Source organism: Suncus etruscus, chromosome 18 (assembly GCF_024139225.1).
Source record: "Suncus etruscus isolate mSunEtr1 chromosome 18, mSunEtr1.pri.cur, whole genome shotgun sequence".
NCBI classification, from domain to species: domain Eukaryota; kingdom Metazoa; phylum Chordata; class Mammalia; order Eulipotyphla; family Soricidae; genus Suncus; species Suncus etruscus.
In genome coordinates this window covers 61,590,326-61,596,325 of record NC_064865.1, presented here as the reverse complement: position 1 = coordinate 61,596,325, position 6,000 = coordinate 61,590,326, and positions in this window count along the sequence as shown.

The following is a 6,000-nucleotide window of genomic DNA, read 5'->3' as shown; positions in this document are numbered from 1 at the left end:
TGTCTGCTCCCTCCACCTTCTGAGGGTCCACACGGGCATTTGCAGAAGCATCCGAAGACCACAAAGAGCAAAACTAACCGTTTCCTCGAGCTGGGCTCCTGCCACCCCTCTGGCGGGCACGAAGACTGGGCACACGCATTCTGTCGGCAGCAGTGCTGGGCTAGGACTCGGATCAACTCCTGGCCGGGCTCCTGGTACCAGGCTTGGGCCCAATCCTGCAGAGCGCAGGGCTTGCAGTTCCATCTGGAGAGCCAGACCCTTGTCCCCAGAGAACTCAAGACATGTCTTAGGTGCCAAAACTCCCTATCGCTTTCTCTCCTGGGAGGGTAAGAACAGAACCATGGTCTGACTAAGGACATGTGTGTGTGTGTGTGTGTGTGTGTGTGTGTGTGTGTGTGTGTGTGTGTGTGGCTAGAGCAAGAGCAGCGCAGGGAGGGCGTTTGCCTTGCACGTGGCCAACTCAGATTTGATCTGTGGCATCCCATAGTGTCCCCGGAGCCTGCCAGGTGATTTTCCTAAGCGCAGAGCCAGAAGTAATCTCTGAGCGACACCACCGGGTGTAGCCCCAAAACAAAATTAATAAAACAAAACAAAAAAGGAAGGGACATAGATCAAGTTTCATGTCTCCTCCCCTCTTCCCCCCAAGTCCAACATAGTCACTGGCTCTCACGGGATTATTTTTTTTTTTTTTTTTTTTTTTTTTTTTTTTTTAAGATTTGTGGACTTTAATATTTTACTTGCAAAAATACTCAACATAACTAGGCTATGTCCAACATATGTTTTTTTTTTTTTTTTTTTTTTTTTTTTTTTTTTATTTCTTTATTTCCCCCTCTTTTTTTTTTTTTTTTTTTTTTTTTATTTTTTATTTTTTATCTTTATTTAAACACCGTGATTACAAACATGATTATAGTTGTATGATTACAGTCATGTAAAGAGCACCCCCCCTTCACCGGTGTAACATTCCCACCACCAATTTCCCAGATCTCCCTCCTCCCCACCCCCCTACACCTGTACTCGAGACAGGCTTTCTACTTCCCTCATTCATTCACATTTTATGATAGTTTTCAGTGTAGTCATCTCTGCAACTGCACTCATCACTCTATGTGATGAGCTGCATGTCCTGAGCTGCACCTACCAGCCCTCATCTCTCTTGTCTCTGAGATATTGTTAAAAATGTCCTTCATTTTTCTTAAAGCCCATAGATGAGTGAAACCATTCTGCGTCTTTCTCTCTCCCTCTGACTTACTTCACTCAGCATAATAGATTCCATGTACATCCATGTATTGGAAAATTTCATGACTTCATCTCTCCTGATGGCTGCATAGTATTCCATTGTGTATATGTACCACAGTTTCTTCAGCCACTCATCTGTTGAAGGGCATCTTGGTTGTTTCCAGAGTCTGGCTATTGTAAATAGCGCTGCAATGAATATAGGAGTAAGGAAGGGTTTTTTGTATTGTATTTTTGTGTTTCTTGGGTATATTCCTAGGAGTGGTATAGCTGGATCGTATGGAAGCTCAATTTCCAGTTTGTGAAGGAATCTCCATATCGCTTTCCATAAAGGTTGTACTAGACGGCATTCCCACCAGCAGTGAAAAAGAGTTCCTTTCTCTCCACATCCCCGCCAGCACTGCTTGTTTTCCTTTCTTGTGATGTGTGCCAATCTCAGTGGCGTGAGGTGGTACCTCATAGTAGTTTTGATTTGCATCTCCCTGACGATTAGTGATGTTGAACATCTTTTCATGTGCCTTTTGGCCATTTGCCTTTCTTCTTTTTCAAAGTGTCTGTTCATTTCTTCTCCCCATTTTTTGATGGGGTTAGTTGTTTTTTTCTTGTATAGTTCTGTCAGTACCTTGTAAATTTTGGATATTAGCCCTTTATCTGATGTGTATTGGGTGAATAATTTCTCCCACTCAGTGGGTGGCCTTTGTATTCTGGGCGCTATTTCCTTTGAGATGCAGAAGCTTTTCAGCTTAATATAGTCCCATCTGTTTATCTCTGCTCACGGGATTATTTTTTCCTGCCTTGCCAACTCTCCAAACTGGAGGAAAGGTCGCCACAGGCCAAAGCAAAACAACAAACACGCCAGCAGGCAGCAACTTCAGAGAGAAAGGCCATCACCCTCAAACAGAATAAATAAGCAAGAGGCCATATTTGCCCCGAGGCAGCCCCCATGACCACATGGGTGCCCCACTCCCCCCCCCCAAGTACAAGGGGCCTAGTTCAGCACTGGGCTCTCCCCTCTCCAGAGGTAGCCAAGAGAGAACCTGCTCTGGGGCTCCGGGCAGCAGGCATGTGGCTGAGGCAGAGCTGAAGGGGCGCCCTGGTGCTCTGAACCCCCACAGTGCGGGTCTGGAACTGCCAGGCCCCCAGCTGGGTGGGCAGCCCTGGGACCCCTTTTGCTGTTCCAGCTTCTTTCCTTTATTCCCCCAAAGTCCTGCTGGGTCACAGACCTGCCAGATGATGTCCCCTGCCAACCCCCATTCCTGCCCTCAGCCCAAACTTTTGCTCAAGGAAGAAGGAGGAAATGGGAAGGAGGACGGGAGGAGGAGGAGGAGGAAGAGGAAAAGGAAGGGGAGGAGAGGAGGAGGAAGAGGAAAAGGAAGGGGAGGAGAGGAGGAGGAGGATGAGGAGAAGAAGAAGAGGAGGAGGAGGAGGAGGAAGAGAAGGAGAAGGATAAGAAGAGGAGGAGGAGAAGAAGAGAGGAGGAAGAGAAGGAGAAAAAGAAGAGGAGGAAGAGGGAGAGGAGGAGGGAGAGAAGGAAGAGAAGGAGGAAGAGGAAGAAGAGGAAGAAGAAGAGGAGGAGGAGGGGAGAGGAGTAGAAGAAGAGGAGGAGGAGGAAGAAGAAGAGGAGGAGGAGAGGAGGAGGAAGAAGGAATAAGAAGAAGGAGGAGGAAGAGGAGAAGGAGGAGGAGGCAGCCCTGAGAGAGGCGGACTAGGAGTGGCACAACTGAGCCCGCCAGACCCAGCTCCATTCCCACCACCATGTGGTCCCTTGAGCATCTTTGGCTCCACTCGCTGCACTTTCAACCTGAGGGCTGAGGAAACCCTGGTGTCTCTGCATGTAAAATCCCACCCAGGACTTGGCTGGTGGGCCCCAACTTCCATCCTAGGTATCATACAGTCCCCCAGGCTTTTCCAGGTGGGTTTCACAATGGGAAAAAGAAAACAAATCTTTTTTGTTTGTTTGTTTGTTTTGGGGTCACACCCGGTGGCTCTCAGCGTTTATTCCTGGCTCTGTGCTCAGGAATCACTCCTGGCCCCCAAGGGGGGCTGTGGCCTTGCTGGTCAACGGAAATTGGGATGAGGGTACTGGGGCCTCTCCTGTCTCCGTCAGCTTCTCTGGGTCCTACATGCTCCCTTGCTAGCTCCCCCAGTGTGAGCGAGTGCCCCCAGTACCTGGCATGGCCTAGTGTTCCCCTAGACACCAAACGCTGACACCGTCCCCTGATCTTGATTTGCCATGTGGGTCTGTCCTTGAGTCTGGCCACCCTGGGAGATCCCAAAAGGCCTGGTCATGGGCTGGGGGTAAGGTCTATGGAGGCACCCCGACTGCAGAGACACTATGGGATTTAGGGTGGCTGACCCCGCGGCTGCCCAACTGGGCCACTGCCCAGTCATACCTGCTGAGAATGAGGACAAAGAAACCACCAAGCACCTAGCAGTATGACTAGGCCCATAGTCACATACACAATGACACGTGACACATATGTGTGTGCTCCAATGGCACATCGGCACACACGGGCTCGGGCCACGTGAATCTTTACTGGGACTTGGGCCACCTTGGTAGACACTGCCAGGAGGTGAGAAGAAACTGTGTTGGTATCAGGGGTTACTCCTGGCTGTGTGCTCAGAAGTCGCTCCTGGTCCTTGGCTAGCGCAGGCAAGACAGGCACCTTACCTCTAGCGCCACCGCCCGGCCCCCTTAGGAGCGATTTCTGAGCAAGGAGCCAGGAGTAACCCCTGAGTGTGACCTGCTGGGTGTGACCCAAAAACCAAAAACCAAAAAAAAAAAAAAAAACCCAAAAAAAAGAAAAAAAAAAAGAAATGAAAGAAAAATAGAGAAAGAAAGAAAGAAATGAAAGCAATAGAAAAAGAGAGGAAGAAAGAAGAAAAGAGAGAAAGTAAATAAAAGAAAGAAAAAGAAAGGAAGAAATTAAAAAAGAAAGAGAGGGAATCCAGTGGGTTCATCAGAACTCCTGGTATTTTCACGCTTTTATTCTTTCCCGGTCTTTTTTCCCTTCCACATTCATTTAGACCAAGATCCCAGTAGAGCCCAAATGTGGGCAAATCCTCAAGCTTGTACCACCAACTTGCAAATTGAAGACCCCAAATGAGTGATGGAGCTTTGGTGAGGGGGCATTATACCTCTCGCTTCTCGCTTGAGAATGAAAACACCTTCTTTGACAAGACACTGCCTGGGACCCTGTGACAGGCAGAAGCAAACGGTGCAGGAATTCATGCATTTTAGCATCCATTGCCACCGCACACTCCACATTCCTTTTTCTTTTAACGGTGTCCTTTGGATTCATTTTCGCGTTGCAAATATTTTCAGGAGAGCTCTGAGAAAGCACAGTTGCTGCCAACCCTCAGTGTCTCGCCACTCTGTCCTCCTCACCTCCTCCTGGCAGCAGACTTGGGCAGAACATTATTTTTCTCCACAGCTTGGAAGCCAGTAGCAGAAGTGCTTTCCCCCCCGGATGTCCCATCATTTGTCACATCAGGGCTACAAGCGCTTCCCGGAGCCCAGTACAGGGGTCGAACAGATGCTGTTATCCGGGGATCCCAGCCCAGATACAACGGATCCATCCATCTGCAGAGTTGGATGTCCCATCCGTCTGTCCAGCACAAACAAAAGCTCCCTGTGGGGATCTACTTGTCCCTTCTAGGGTTACCCAGACCTCAGAGCTCTGGTCCTACATTCATCTCTGTCATCTGGAACAGTGGCTTGAAGACAGGATCCTCTTTGCCTGCTGTGTTGGGTATGATGGATGGTTCCGGGGACAGAATAGTTCCTTGGAAGCTGGGTTCAATTCTGCAGGACATTGTCTCACTACGCAGCTCTGGGCCACGATCATTGGTAGCATCATGTTGGGCCATGTTGGCATCTGTCTGCCTGAGCGAGGGACAGTCACTTTCGTCTCTTTTCTATGAATGTTATGTTTTTTTCCCTTGCTATTTGACGGGGTCTTGGCCATACAGCCTTTTAAACAAGCCAACAAACTATTCTCAAGGTCTCAAGGTGGCACTTGCCCATTAAAAAAATGTTATTTATTTATTTATTTATTTATTTATTTATTTATTTATTTATTTATTTATTGCTTTTTGGGTCATACCTAGAGGCGCACAGGGGTTACTCCTGGCTCTGTGCTCAGAAATTTCTCCTGGCAGGCACAGGGGACCATATGGGGGGGGGTGCCGGGATTCGAACCACCGTCCTTCTGCATGAAGGGCAAATGCCTTACCTCCATGCTATCTCTCTGGCCCCAACATTTTAATGTAACAAAATTCCCTCAAATATATTGTCCTCATTCTTTAGGCAGCCTTGGGTCCCCTGTCCCTGCTCCTCCCCTGCTGATTCCCCCCCCCCCCCCCCGTCACTTCCTTCCTTTCCCCACTGTCCCTTGTCCTGTCCAACTTTCCTCCTCTAACTTCCTCCATCCTCCTTCCTTCCTTCCTTCCTTTCTTCCTCTCAATAGCCCAGTCTATCTCCCAGATGTTCAAAACAGAAGTGACCCCATCAGGCACCATACAACTCAGTCGAACTACAGGGGAGTCCACTAAGGTCCCCGCCCAGCACCACCCCCACCTGCTTCCTGTCTCCCCACTGGGGGTGGGCCCTCATTTCTCATCTGTGCTTTTTTGTTTTAGTTGATTCTCAGGTTCCTGTGTGGCTGGCCTGTGTATAATCACAAATTCTATGAGAAGAGTGAATTGTCATGCACTGATCATTATGGTTTTCACCTGCTCACAAGGTGGGCAACTGAATCATATAAATTT